Below are 16627 nucleotides of genomic sequence, written 5' to 3'. Positions count from 1 at the left end.
ATATATATATATATATATATATATATATATATATATATATATATATATAGTATATTCAATTTGGCATGAAATGGACCAGATCGAGGAAATCTGAGAGAACATTTACTACTGCAATTAGAATTAATCAAAATTCCTTAATGTCTGCTTTGTTTGTCGTTTTTTGTTCTTCCTTGAAAATTATGCCAATAAATATTATTTTAGTCAAAAGGAAATTTAAATCTGCTCTGTCAGTTTCCATTTGTAGCTCTTTTCGTCAGAGGCTTTTCTCTTTTTTATGAATTTTATTGTGTGAACAGTTGTGCAATTGTTCATTCAACAAAGTTTCTTATTCCGACATATAAACCTTTATCTTGCGGAAAACTGAAATTTTTTTTAAATTTGCCATTATCATAGAAGTATAATCATTGAATTTGCCTATAACGATTGCCTATAATCAATGAATTTTTAGCCTACAATCATTGAAGTAGAGACAAAAGTGGGAAGACCAAGACTGTAACCTGAATCCTGATCAACTATTATTAATATCTCCACACTTAGGGAAGAAGTTCTCTAGTCTATAGACTACCTTGTCTCTGTAGGAAAATACTCATTTTCCCTTTATTCGCTGTCGGCAAATCCTGAAGCCTTAAAACATAGTGTTCTCTGATATTGAGTTCAAAAAGTTCTGAAAGAGCAGCAAAAAGAGTAACCAATTTTTTAATCTCCTCTTTATTATATTGTTAGGCTTCAACTGAAGTGTTTTTAGGCGTCTTGTTATTTAAAAATCTTTAGGCGTCGTGTTATTTAATATTTTTCTTATCACTGTTGCTTAGGTGGTATCTGCAGCATACCGCTGTAATTTTGTTATATAAATATCCATTATAGTACTGTTTTTTAATTGCTTTACTCGCTTCTTTCAAAGCAAAAGGTGAATTAAGTGATGAATTGTGATGATGGCAGCAATGGATGTTACCATGCAGATGTTGCTAGCATTAGGAAATACTAAACGCCCGAGGAGAGTAGTGGATAAAACAAGGCTTCCAGCCACCAGCAAAATTTGATCCTTTCTCCAAGCGCTAATCACGCATGTCGAATCTGGCCAAATTTTAATGATTTCTGGAAGCCTTGTTTTTTCCACTACTATATGTTAGCTCTAAATTTGATAAAAATTAAAAAATGTTAACCAAAAATAAAGCAAAAATCAAAAAATTAAAGCAAAATTTACATTTCACTCTTACAGAGTGATTCACTCTTATTCGGAGTGATCTCCCAGTAGAAAAGATCGCTCTTTTTCGCTCTTAAAGAGTGATTCCCTCTTTTTTGATATTTTTTTATTTTTTTATACTTTTTATTTCAAATTATCTATACTCTTCAATAAATTTATATTTTCTTTTACTTTTTCTATATTTATTCCATTATTAATAAGAAATGATACAAAATTATAGTATTTACATGAACAACTATCAGTATAACTGCTCAACGGAGTTGTTTTGCAAATTCGAAGATCCCCAGTTTGGGTAATATCAGATCTGGGAACCAGCTCCACTGATCTTTCATTTATATCAGGGAACCTGCTTTGCAGATTTCTACTAAATCCTCTAGTCAATTCTATGTCTGGATGTTGTTTCTTTACATGAGCCCGTATCCCATCATATCTCACAACAGAAGTACAATATGGACAATTAACTTTAGCTGAAGTACAACTTCTACATGTATACTTACCCTCATCAAAATTATTTAGTGGTTTTATATAATTACACTTATTACAACATCTAGTTAATACTTCTGAGCTGGGGTTAAGGTTAGGGTTAGGGATAAGGTTAGGGTTAGGCTTGGGGATAAGGTTAGGGTTAGGGTTGGGGTTAGGATCTAAGTTAGAGTTATAGTCATAGATAGAACCAGAACCAGAACTAGAGCTAGTACTGGGGTTAGAACCAGAACTAGAACTAGAACTAGAAATAAAACTAGGGTTAGAACTAGGGTTAGAATTAGGGTTAGAACTAGAACCAGGGTTAGATCTAGAACTAGGGTTAGAACTAGAATTAGAATTAGAATTAGAATTAGAACTAGAATTAGATTCAATTTTTAAAGAACAACCCCATGGGGAAAAATCATTAGCACAAATACCACTTAGTATTATATTACCACACATACATTTATCAGTTTTATCTTTATGACATGATTCATAATGATATTTTAAAACAGCAATGTTTCCACATTTATAGTTACACTCTAAACATTGTAAAAGCATTTATAATAGGGTAAACTATAAAATTTACCTAATCCTTCACAAGGTAATATTTAGCCATGATTTCAATTAAATCTTTGGTATTATCTTTAGATGTGATACACTCTGTTAAATGTTTATTTTCTAAAGTATTGAGTGTATTAGTTTTACATCTCTTATCTAAGATCAAATCAAGGTCTAATTCTTTTTTACCTTTAACAAAATTTATAATCTCTTCTCTAAATTCTTCATTATTTATAAATAGTTTGTTTAAAAACTTTCCTCCATTTCTATTCAAAATTCCCGTCTCTTCATTGACGAAGTCACAGTTACATTGATCAGTATAACTGCTTCGTGTTTCACCTTCCAACTCTTCTCCATGTCCAACATTAACTAATTTATTTACTCTACTCAACACTGTGCTTGCTCCCATTGCTACAGTTCCAGCAACTCTTGATTTTGAATCAGGATAAATATAACTAAATATAATTAAACCTGTGCCTATAATTCCACCAATATCTGATAAAATTTCCATATCCTTTCCCATAATCATTTCTTTAGTTAGAACATCATTCTGAATTTTAATATTATTTAAAGTAAGAAGTTTATTAAAATAAAACTGATAATTATCATGATTAATAACATTTCTATCTGTTGCATTAATCATTAGTGGTTTCATATATGCTATAAGTTTTTTTATGTCTTCTCTTTCTAATTCATCTTTTAAACTAAGATCTTTTCAATCAAGGAAACCAACTCTTGAATCATATATCATTGTTCTATTACTACTAATAATAATAAAAGTATTTTCCTTTTTATTATATTTAATTATACCATAACGAAGTTCATCTGACATTCAATCTGTATAATTATAATAGTTACTATTTAATTCGCTAATTATTTTACTAAAGTCATGTTCACATGTATATATCTCATTAAAGTTTTTAATTAGGTCAGGTCCATTATAAGTTGTTAAATAAATAGTATCACAACTCATTCTTGCTGTATTAATTATTTGAGCTGGTTTATGACACATTACAATCACTTGAATAAAACAATGTCTACCTTCAGTAAAATAATAAGCTATATCCTTATTTAACCTATCACCCATATCATCAAGTACTATAACACAATTTTGAAATTTATGCATATTATTTTTTGTGATCATATTTATATCACATTTATTAAACCCAGTATAAAACTTATTAGACTCAGGATCTATCCAGTCTCTGTCATCATTACACACTATAACTATTTTTTTAGCTTGGTCTTGGTTTTGGTTTTGGTCTTGGTTTTGGTTTTGGTTTTGGTCTTGGTTTTGGTTTTGGTTTTGGTTTTGATCTTGAACTTGACCATGGTCTAAGTATAACTTTAAGTATCGTCTAATAAAATATGTTTTACCCGTTCCAGTTCCACCATAAACAATAGTATGTAGAGGTGACTTTTCATATTCAAATCTAACTAGACTCCTATTCATAAATCCACCAAAGCTTTCTTCTAGTTTTGTATATTTACTTGGTCTTGAATCATATATTATATAACAAACATATCAATTATAATAATAAAAATAAAAACTCCACTACCTGTTTCCATTTTTATATAATAAATATAGATTTGATTTAGATTTAGATTTAGACTTAGACTTAGAGTTAGATTTATTAAATTTATTATATAAAAATGCTCATCCTAACTTTTGAGGAATTCAATAATAAATTTAATATTGATAATAATGCTATGAGTGATATCAGAATAAAAAATATAGGTAAAGATATAAGTCTAACACCAATTGAGAGATGATAAACCAGAAATGGTAAGTGAACCTAACTCTAACATTATTGTAAATCTACATCCAACTGAAGGTACACATTGGGTTTTAGTTATAAGAAGAGAAGATGGTCCAACATATTACTTTGATAGTTTTGGTGTAGAAACTCCACCATTATTCCTAGAAAAAAATGTTAATCTAGGCTCTAATGAGAGAATACAACAATATGATGAATCTTATTGTGGGGCTTATTGTTTATATATGATCTATCTTATTGATAGAGGATTTAGAATTAAAAGTGCTTTGAATATTCTAGTTAATCAATGTAAATATCCAAGAATATATAATGAGTGTTTTTGTTTGAGTTGTAGTAAAGATAATGATGAGGTTAATGATAATGATAAAGATAATGATAATGATTATGATCTACGAAGTAGCTTTGCTAATAATGATAATGATAATGATGATGATAATGATAATGATCTACGAAATAGCTTTACTAATAATGATAATGTCAATCTCAATGATAATGATAATGTTAATGATAATGATAATGTTAACGATAATGTTAAAGATAATGTTAATGATAATGATTATGTTAATGATAATGATGATTTTAATGTTAAGGATAATGTTAAGGATAATGCTAATGATAATGATAATGTTAAGGATAATGATATTGTTAATGATAATGACAATGATGAGATTGTCTATCGGAGAAGTAGTTATAATTAGAGAAGTAGTCCTAATCTACGAATTAGTTATAATTCGAGAAGCGGTTTCACCGATCCGGGGAATATATCACTCCCAAGAAATAATATAATCCAAACAAATTCTATTGCTAATAATATAAATAATGATCTACAATCATGGCTAAATGATGATAATATAATTACTGAAGCCGCATTCCTAGATAACTTTAGATGTATAATATCCGGTCCTAGTGAATGTGGTAAGACATTCTTCTTAAAAAAACTAATTCTAGCTAGTATATACTTTGATAAGCTATACATCATTGGACCTACTGGTGATCAGTACCATGGTATAGAAAGAATAAACCCAAAAGCAGATGTTGAATTTATTAAAGATATAAATATTTGCCATCTCCCGATAAATTACCCAAAGACTTAAAGAAACTAATGATATTTGATGATGTTAGAACCAAAGAACCAGTTATTAATGAATACTTTTGTAGAGGTAGACATAATAACTGTAATATGATATATCTCAATCAAAAGTTGTTCTCTCTGGATAGGCAGAGTGTTAGAGAGAACTGTAATCTATTTATTTTATTTGAACAAAGAGGTAAAGTCCTCATATCTATATATCAAGATTTTTTTAATAATGTTGAACTTAGTTATAATGATTTCGCTAATATATGTAATAAGGTATGGAAAGAGCCTTATGATTATATTGTCATTGCTATAACTAAAAATAAAGTTTTTAATGGTAAACTAAGAATTAATTGGGATCGGAGAGTTTTGTAGTTTAGTTTAAGTTAAGTCATAAAAATAAAGGCTAAACTAGATCAACGAAGTTGCTGGTTAAACCAGATGTAAAGTAAAACTTAATACATCACCATTAAAGTCTATAGGTCTTCCATGCTCATCTTTAATATGAAATTCTATATATTTTATTCTATCTTTAGTTACATTTTGATATAAGATATTAGTTGTTATAATATTTATCAAGTAACCGGGTGGTTCTGTTAGAGTAAAAGTATATAGTATGTCTGTATCTTTACCATTATCTTTAGCTCCAGATATAATATTGCAATGAATGTTAATAGTACTAAAACCCAAAAGATTTATATCTACCTATTTTATAAATTGTTTTTCTAAATCCTAGTCATGAGGCTAGTGAGTTTTCTATGTCAAAGCTGAGTGCTCCTTGTTTTTTTTCCATTAAACATTTCATCGTATTCTTATCAGGTTCTATTATAACATTACCATCAGTTTTTTCTTTTAATAATTCTGCTATATCAGTTAACTCATATGCTCCCGGTGTAATATTTGAATATAGCAACGGGATTCCTTTATAATTATGATTAAGTATAGATGTAATGTTTGGGCTTGAAGTAGAGATAGGGTTAAGGTTAGGGTCAGAGCTAAGAGCCTGAGGTAAAGCTTCATCATCTTCTATAACAGTACTAGCATATAAGAATTGATTATTTCTCCTATTCATATTAAACACCGAATTATAAACAGATAATCTAATTAAACCTAATTTTGTTGTATTAAGTATAGGTTCACTAAAGTTAAACTTTTTTGTTGGCTTTATCATTCTAAAGTTAAGTGTATGCTCTTCTTTAGTTTTAGTTAAAGCTTCGTGTATATTTTGTAGTTCATATAGAATCAATTTGTCTGTCATTTTTTATCTAATAAAAATCGATTTTAATTTGGATGCAACTTATGGTTACAAAAATGATATACATAAAAGTAAGATTTCAAAATATAAACCAAATAACTTGGCAACAATGAATACGATAAATACCAATATTAATATCATACTCAATAGAGAAGAGAATCACTTAAAATTGCGTGATTCCTATCTAGAGATAGAGTTTGTTGTATCAGATGATGCTGGTGGTGTATTTGCTAATGATGCTAATATCAGATTAGATAATTATGGTATGATGGCATAGTTTAGTTCAACTAAGCTTGAAACTAGTGGTGGTAGGACTATTGAATATATAGATCATTGTCATCCTAATCTATTGATGTATAGGTTATTAACTAGTACTGAGGATGAATATGAGAGTGGTTTTGTTAAAAATCAAGGCAATAGAGATAGTCAACTTAAAGGAGACCATATTGCTGCACAACGAGGTCATATGTATATGATGATTAAGATGAGTGATCTATTTGGTTTCATAAATGATTTAGAAAAGATTATATATGGTTTAGGATTTAAACTATTATTAGAAGGGAATAATAATGATAGAGCTCTAGATAGAGTTAATGCTAATCCTGGTGCAGTTGCTAATGATGGTAATATAGAAATTAGAGATATATCATGGTGTGTGCCTAGTATTGATCCTAGTAATGATAATAGAATTATTGTGCAAAAGGGTTTAAGTAAAAAGAATAATGTAGACTTTAGCTATTATGAAAGAAAGACATTTTATAAGAATGTACCCAATGCTACTAACTTCTTGTTTGATCTTGGTATGGAAAGTGGTATGGAAAGAGCGCAATATACAGTAGTTGGTTTTGAAAATAATAATGTTAATGAACAAACTCATGATGCAAGTACATTTGATGTAATGAATATTACTGAATGTTATTGTAAGATTGGTAGTGAGTTTTATCCCGAGGATAGAATGAATATTAATTATGGTACCAATAATTATAATGAGGCTTTTAAAGAGATTGTTAGCTCTAATGAAGATTATATTGGGCTACCACATAAATTAAAACCATATATAAATCATACAACATTCAAGAGTAGTTATAGATTATATGTATTTGATACTAGATATCAAAGGGATCATATAGGTCCACAACCAATACAACTTAATTTTAAATTTAGTGCTGCAGTTGCAGATGTTATATGTCATGCATTAGTATTAACTAAAAAGGTTATTAGTGTTAATAGTGATGGCAATAAGATGGTTGATATTACATCATAGTTACAATTTAAGTCAAAGATATAACTTCAGCGATAAATATAATTTTAGATATAACTCTAGCGATAATTTATAATTATAGTATAATAGAGTTATTGTTATAATTATATACTTTTACTTATACATAACCATATACTTATACTTATACCTATAGCTAGTCAGCTCTAATTGTTACTCTTGTTAACACCCAACTATTTCTTATTAGTATTAACAAAACCTTTAGCATAAATAATGTCCAATTTCTTTTTATTCTCTAGAGCCAAGCCTCTAGCTTCAAGCTTAGCCTTGGGCTTGGGCTTGGGCTTGGGTTTAATAAGAACAAAAAGATTATACTTTTTAACTTCCATTATTTTTTATATATAGAAATGAGTCTTTTAAATAAGTTCAGAACTAATTAATATTGTGTTGGAGGTAGACATTATAGTGGTACTGTTAATATAAGAGGAGCTATTACTTCAAAAGGTACTAAAATGTTAAAAGGTAATTGTGTTTTATGTAGAAGGAATAAATCAATGACAGTATCTCATGCAACAATAGAAGCAGAAGGAATTAAAGATTTCTTTAAAAGTGTTGGTAGAGCTACAGTTAACTTTGGAAAGAAAGTTGCTAATAATCCAGTAAGAACATTAGAAATAGCAAGTAAAATAAGAAGTGCAGCTGCATCTAGAAACCCTAAAGCAGCTCTAGCGGCTACACCTGATTTAATTAAATTTGCAACTACTGGTGAAGGTATAAAAGTAGTACAAAAAGGAAGAGGGTTATACTTAGGTACAAAGAAAAGATAATTATTTGATTATGATTATGATTATGATTATGTGTATGATTATAGCTATGATTATGATTATATTTTTATCGATAAATACTAATAATAATATCATTATTACTAAAAACATTGTTATTACTAAGCACTAATATCTTTAATCTAAAAAAATGCTCGCCTTGTTTTTCTTATTCTTCTTATAATCCTCATATAACTTAACAAATTCATTATACTCATCATTATCTATTTTATTATCATTCATTGATTTAGTATATAATTTATTAAACTTATCACTAAACTGTTTACTTAAAATATACATAATATTTCTAATTTTAGTATTAATTGTTTTTGATAATGAACCACAAACAGTTGCTGTAGCAAAAGCTGTTGGTATAGAATAAGCTAATCCTATACCTGTTAATGAAACTGATGTTGTTGTTGCAGTTGTTGCTATTGATGATAATACTATTTCTGTTATCTCAGCTATGTTAATATAATTCCTATATCTACTTAACTTCTTATTATAGTTATTAGTTTCAGTTTCATAATAATTTCTAATATCTTTTATAATGTTAATATTGTTGTTAAATTTATTATTAGCTTGAATCTTTTCGTTTATGTATTGTTCATTAACGTTTGACAAGTTGGGATATAGTAATCTCTCACTCGGTGCTGTTGGATTGGTCATTGATTTGCTTATTTTCATTAGTAAAAATTCTTTCTATTTCTTTCATTATATCTTCTTGATTAAAACTATAATGCATCTCAAGTCTGTCTTTCTCTTTATTATCAAGTAACTTACTTTGTAAAAGTATAGCAATTATATATTGTACTATAACACCTCTAAGAGATTTATTGTATTCTTTCATTTCTCTCAGACAGTTAGTAAACATTTCATCTAGTTGTATGTTAGTTATATTCTGATTAAACTTATTATTATCAAATTCTTGCTTTAATTGATTATATTTATAGAAAGTATCTGCAGCAACTTTATTACAAAACTTAACAGTATTTCTGACTTCATTTGTTGATTCAATAAACTCATTAATTAGTTCTTCATTAACTTGTGTTTCATTTAGTTGTAATGTTTTAGTTGTAACTTTATCAAAGTCACCTTTTCTTAGTTCAGTTATGTTTTTACTTAAAATGTCTATTTTATTAGAAGAGGATAATAAGTTATTGTCACAATATTCTTTATTAACAACATCTTCTTCATCTATCGGAGGATGTACATTCGTAATTTTATAGGCATCCTTCATATCAATATTATCATTATCTTCTAGGAATAACCCACGATCCTTACTTAGTGTTAAGTTGTTTCCATTCCTTATATGATGTTTCGCTTGATTGAGTCTGTTTCTTGTCATTATTTATTTTAAGAAATTTATTTAATGATTCTAAAGCTTCATTATTAGATTCAAAATCAAACTCAGATTTCAATAGTTCCTGTTCATAATATTTACCTTCTATTATCTCTCCATTAATATCTTCTATTTTGTAATTTGTTGGATGTGTTTTTAGAACTTCATTCACTTTAAACAATTCTCTATTCCAATTAGAAGTGTAACCTTTAGAGAAGATATTACGTTTATCTACATTTCTAACATAATCACCAACGTTAAGTTTACCCTTAATATTCTTAAAACTAAAAGTGTATTCAACTTTATCAGGTTTATTAGAAGCATCAACTGGTGTCATATTAATTGTTGAGTGAATGTTATTGTTATATGTAACAACAGCATCATTTAATATATTTACCCAATTACCATCTCCATTGATGAACATTGGTTTATTTATTATGTGTAATAATGTTCTATTAAATCTCTCTATAAACACAGCCTTTAAATCACTATAAGTAGAATATAGCTCTATCCCTGAAGCGGCTTTGCCGGTTCCATATTCTTTAAGTAAAGATTTAAATGTTTTATTGTAAAACTCACTACCTCCATCTACCCATAACTTTTCTGATTTTCGTCCTTCTGATAGGATTGTTTTAAAACCATTAGTTATAGATAAACCAGATTTATCCTTTAAAGGAATAGCCCATGCATGTTTTGTGAATATATCTATAACTGTTAATATAAACTTATAATTATTGTTGTATTTACTTAGAGATGACGTATCAATTAAATCAGCTGACCATGTTTCATCTTTATATAATGGTATTATTCTTTGTCTTCTAAACTTTGTTATTTGAGGACTGAATACTTCTTTAGCTAGTAGTTGTTGTTGTTTTTCCATCATTCACTTACCATAGTTAAAAACAAAATTATCTAGTTGGTCTTGATTAATAATATTCATAGATAATAGTTGCTTAGATATATCTAGCATTTCATCTTAAAATCCATCATGACCAGCTTTTGTTTCTAGTATTAATAATTCTAGTCTTTCTACTAAATTATTTGGTTTGTCATTTAATCCCCTGCCAAATATATCATCTCTTACCTCCATTATACGTTTTATTGTTCTATATCTAACGCTTTTCTTATCCCCTTTTCCTAAATCATATCTAATATCCTTTAAAAACCTTTCAATTTTGTTTTCATCTTCCTCAACCTTATCATCATATGTTACATTTGTTTTAGTAAGAAAATCAGTAAATCCTTCTGAAAACTCATATACATTATCCCTGACTAAAAATGCACCTTGCTCTAGAGTTATATCAACACCATTCGTTTTATATCTCCTACTAGGTCAATCTACGAGTTCTAATTTTAATTGAAGATTAGTTTGAGCCCCCATGTCATGAAGAAGTTTGGCTGTTTTTGTATCAACATAAACTGGTGCTATATCTTGAGTTTGCTTTATGGTCCCCTTTAACGTTTCACCAATCTGCGAAGCAGTTTCACCCATCTTGGAAGCAGTTTCATTAAACTGGGAACCAGCTTGCTCGATCTGCGAAGCAGTTTCACCAACCATCTTAGTTTCTTTATCTAACTCTTGATTTTGCCAGTCTATTGCTCTTAATGTTTGTTCACTTAATGCTAGATTCCGTTCATTGTTTTCACTGATAGTTTTGGTTAGAGGATCAAATAACTCTTCTATTTCACCACAATATTCTTGTTGTTTTAATTTATCTTCTAATCTATTTCTTCTGTTTTGTTTTTCTAGATTGTTTAATTCTATAAGTTTATCTAGTTTAGTCATTTTATATGTATTGAAAAATTATAATAAGAGTAAAAAATGGATAATGAAAACAGCTTCTCTCTTAATCTAAAAAGATGTTTAGCTTGTAAAAGACGTTGTAATACTATAGATGAGTTTATTGATCATATTAAGGAACCAAATCATGATAATTTAATAATTTCAACTTAGTCTAAATATGTAGATGTGGCTGGGAAGATAATAAAATTTCTAGAATATAATAAAAATATAATAGCTGGAGCTACACTACATAAGAATACAATCATGGGAGACACTATGGAAAAATATATGGCTCAAATAATGATTTATAATATGCTAACTACCAACCCTATGGATGTAATGAATGAATTAGGTCTATAATTATTTGTTATAAAAATTAGCAAAGCTCATTATATAATATAATAGCAACTTCAATTAACTTTCTATCATCATTAATGGTTAGTTCAAGAATATTATTAACCAGTAGGACTTTGTCTTCATCTAATGATCTGCGAAGCAGTTTGGTAATCCGCGAGCTTTGCTCGTTCACTGATGCTTGGTCGATCATTTTTATTAAATCTCTTTTGAATAGATATTGATTCTCATCATGAGGATAGCTTTTAATATTATTTTCATAAAATCTTTTATCATCAAACGTGTTTAGACTAATCTTACTTGTTTTTGTTGTTTTTATGTTATCACCAACTTTTTGTATTCTACATTCATCTATTGTTCTCTGTGTATTATTCGTTAATGCATCATAATAATCTATGTGCCTGGCATTATTATGCTTCTTTATTCCTTTTTCTTTAGTGTTTTTAGGATAAGTTTTGAAGCTATATGTTTTGGGGGACAATACTATAAATTCCTCAATAATCCTACTTCCCAGCTCGTGCTTAAACTTGCCGGGGACTTTATTATTAGATTTTATAGGTATGTCTAGATTACTTGAGTCCATATGCTCATCACTATAACTTAATACGAAACTGTCCGTATCCATATAGTGAAGTGTTAGATCTTTGAGGGATGGTTGTAGAATATTATAGAATACATCATACATGTGTAATTTGCTTAATTCTAATATAGTAACACCTACATATACTGGAGAATCAAATTCTATTTTTTTTCTTTATATATTCTATTTGGCTATAATCTCTATATCTAGTTATATTCTTAAATGTTGGTTTACTTACACTTTTCATTATCTTTTCTTCATCATGCAAGAACTTATTTTGAAAGAAGTGTAGAGGATTCATGCACATTCTTCCATATAATGAGTTATTCATTAATTTCCTTACATCCTTTTCTGCTTCAGTTTTAGCTGTTGCTCTTTTATTGTATTTCTTGTATTGTTTTGTATATAATCTCTACATATGTAGTCTTATTTAAATTTAATTACTCTATGTATTTTTGTTACTTTTACTCCCATCTTAACATAGAACTTTAACATCCTATAATGAACCATATAATCTGTTTTGCTGTTTTGGTCTAAGATTAATTTCTCGGATCGTGCTTTACTTTTCTCTCTTTGTCGGTATCCCAATTCATTATCATTTATCTTTCTCTTATTAGGCATGAGTGCTAACTGTTCTGTTCTCTCTTTACATTCATTAGTATAAGCAATATCACAAACTATATAGTAACCATGATCACTATCATCTGGAGTATTCAATATTACATCTAGAGTAGTGGTAGTAATAAACTCAAAATCCTTATAAGGTAACTTTTACATCATTGCATTACCATACAGGTTGTTTGCGTCTATGTACCATATGGTCTTACCATCACTGTTATCTATATATCTATCTCTCATTATTCCACATATACCACCTCTCTTTGCTCCAACAAAATCATCTATCATTTTTTTATCTTGCAATATGTCTAATGTTACACCGCTTGACATTAACCAACAATCAAAACTATAACCTGGGAGACTTCTATAATGTAGTGGGTTAAGCTTGAATTCTTTCATACTTAGTTTAACATATTCATTCATGCAGTAGTCTAATATTTCCACATCATTTTGTAAATACTCTATAGTTAGATCTTTTACCAGTTTTATGACTGTTGTCTTTATTAAAGATATCGACATCTTCTTGTGTTGGTAATTTATTATGTAGAGAGGATTTGAAGTCTTCTATTTTTAGATTACCTATAAGATTATTATACGACTTTGTCGTGGTTCCCAAGAAGTCTAAACCAAAGTATTCATATGGATATAATGTTTTAGTTTTACACCCATATATCTTTGCCATTTGATCTAGGGGTATAGCTAAGAAGTTATAACTATCTAAGAATTTAAGACAACCAATGCTAAACATCTTAGACTTACCAGCAGCTAGTGGTATGTTATCCACTTTTCTTTTATCATTATACTGTTTGAAGAGTTCACTGTATAGTAGGTTGAAGTCATAGCCAGAACCATTATGGAATATTACTGGAATGAAATTTTGTTATTTGTATCTTAGATTACATATTTTAAATGCTGGTCCTCTATATTTACCAGTTTCATGACAATGATCTCTTACTTTATTAATACATGTTTTGCTGCAGATATGACGAGTGTTATTAGTTTCATGATATAATTTATCTTCTTCTGTGAATATCATCTTTTCATTATGTTTGAAATTATTCTCAGTTTCTATTTCTAATAGATCTCTAGCAAATCTTTTGATTCAGCCTAGACCGAAGTAGTGTTTGAAGTTACCTTGCCAGGTGTAACCCACAGCTATTGGAATATGTTCAGCTATTACATATTTTAAATCATTAGTTGAGACATCGGTGAAACCGCTTCGTGGATCAACAATGCAACATTCTATATCGGCAGTTATAATATTTTTTTATATTCTGACGTTTGTGTTCATTTACAAAAGTAATATGTTTTTTCTTAGGACAAACAATTTCTGGTTTGAATGAGTTGTTGCATTCGTGTTTATCACTTGTGAGTTAAACCAATAGGTACACCTATCACAATAATAATATTTAATGTTGTTTTTATTTGGTCGTTCTAACAAGGTTTCTATATTTTTTATTAGGGCACAGTGTTCTATTTGACCATTACTCCAAACTAGTATTCTTACATCTTTTCTATCTTTATTAAAATCATCCACTTGTTTAAACAATTCTATTTTACCATTACCACAAGGTGTTTATACCCAAATATTAATATTATACAAATTCTGTATTCTTATTATATAAGCAAAATCATCTTCATGTTGTTGTCTTGGTTCAATTAGTTTATCTACATATTTACTTTCTCGAGTTGAATGGTGTGGGGCGGGATGTAGCCAAGCAGTTATAGTTAGTTGTAAGCAATTGTATTTATAACTACGTATATTTAATATCGATTTGGAGTTTTTGAGATCTGGAGGTAAATCTATATAACTACCAATAGATGCCTTAGTTGGTTCAATGTTTAACTGAATACTTCTTATTCCCAGAAACTCAAAATCATAACCATAACCTTCATATATTTCCTTTTCGAAATCTAGCCACCGATTGAAGTCACCATATTCATATATTGCATTATTATTAATATAATCAGTATTGAAAAATATTTTAGTAGTTTTAACTTCGTCTTTGGTTCTCTTCTTATAATCACATTCGGCCGTGATCTTATTTTTAAAACTCTTAACTTTACGAAACTGGTAACAGTTTTTAACAGTTTTTAATTTCTTCTAAAGAGTAATTAGTTGCTTCATCTATATCTTCAAAGTAATTCCCACCTTTATCAGTAATATAAAATTCTCTCATGTTCTGACTTGAGTTTATATCGAAGTCTTCTGTGTTTTCTAGATACATGCGATTGTGAATATATGAATGAGTAGATAGAGCTACTTTACTTCTAGATTCTTCATGACATTTTTTACATATAAACCTAATCTTAGAATAGATATTGTTTTCAGTTTCAGTTTCTGATTTAGTTTCTGTTTTAGTTTTAGCCCTAGTTTTAATAATATAATCATCCTCATCCAAATTATACACCCTTTCCGAGATTTCCTCTTCTTCAGACTCAAACATTTTCTCCAATAGTTCCTTATGTTTGAGATTGTATGATTGATGCCTGTATAAAGCCTTCTTTGATTCAAAGGATAGATTACAGACATCGCAGAAGTTTATGACACTAGTATTAGTTGATTGAGACATGATGTGTTTTTTAGGGGAATAATCAAAAAATAACTTTTCGAAACACGAAAATGAAATGCAATAAATGCAAAAATAAACGTTGGAAAGAATGTTGTAATAATCGTAAAGAATTAGAATATTCTTGTTATGTATGTAAAAATATGGTTAAGTTTAAAGATTATATAGAACATTTGGGATACTGATCAATATCTAACATGTAGTATGTGAAATGTTTATAAACATATATCATTATATAGATTTAGAAATAGGAAATGTAGACTATGTATTTATCTTCATAGATATAGATATGGTCACATTAGAAATCAATTCAGAGAGCATGTTTATAAGTATAATATTCAAGAAGACATAGAAAAACACTAATCACTGTGTTTCCACCGATCTCAGTGTTTTTGACTGTGCTCTTTTTGTTCAACTTATCCGCGAAGTGGCTTCAGATCCACGAAATGGTTACAACAATTTCCGCAAGTTTGGTTTTACGTGCTTGTTACACGGTCTCATCTGCGAAGCAGCTTCACTGATTAGTTATACTGAAAAACACTAATCACTGTGTTTCCACCGATCTCAGTGTTTTTTGACTGTATACCCATCACAGTGTGTCCCATATACAGTCTCACAGCAGGAATCTGCGAAGCAGTTTCATTGATCATCCTTTTTAAGAACTGTGAATTTGGTTTTTTATCTCACTTAGTTTTATAGTATTTCATCAGAGTCGGGGGACGTTCACTGGAGTCAGTGAGGGAGGAACCCCAAACCTTCCGTTTGCTAAAGCAACTTAACTAGAATCGATGATTTTACCACTACACCAAGTGAGACAGAAAGTTTTATTTTTAAATTGATTAAATATTGATTAGGGGATATATGAAAATTTTTATTATTTTAATATTTCTTTCAATTTTTGTTCAAGTTTTTTCGCAAGTTGGTTTTACGTGCTTTTTACACGGTCTCATCTGCGAAGCAGTTTCACTGATTAGTTTTATACTAGTATCTGGGATACGTTCA

Source organism: Convolutriloba macropyga, unplaced genomic scaffold (genome assembly GCF_964194025.1).
Source record: "Convolutriloba macropyga unplaced genomic scaffold, txConMacr16.3 SCAFFOLD_2078, whole genome shotgun sequence".
Classification (NCBI taxonomy): domain Eukaryota; kingdom Metazoa; phylum Xenacoelomorpha; order Acoela; family Convolutidae; genus Convolutriloba; species Convolutriloba macropyga.
This window is presented reverse-complemented; position numbering follows the sequence as displayed.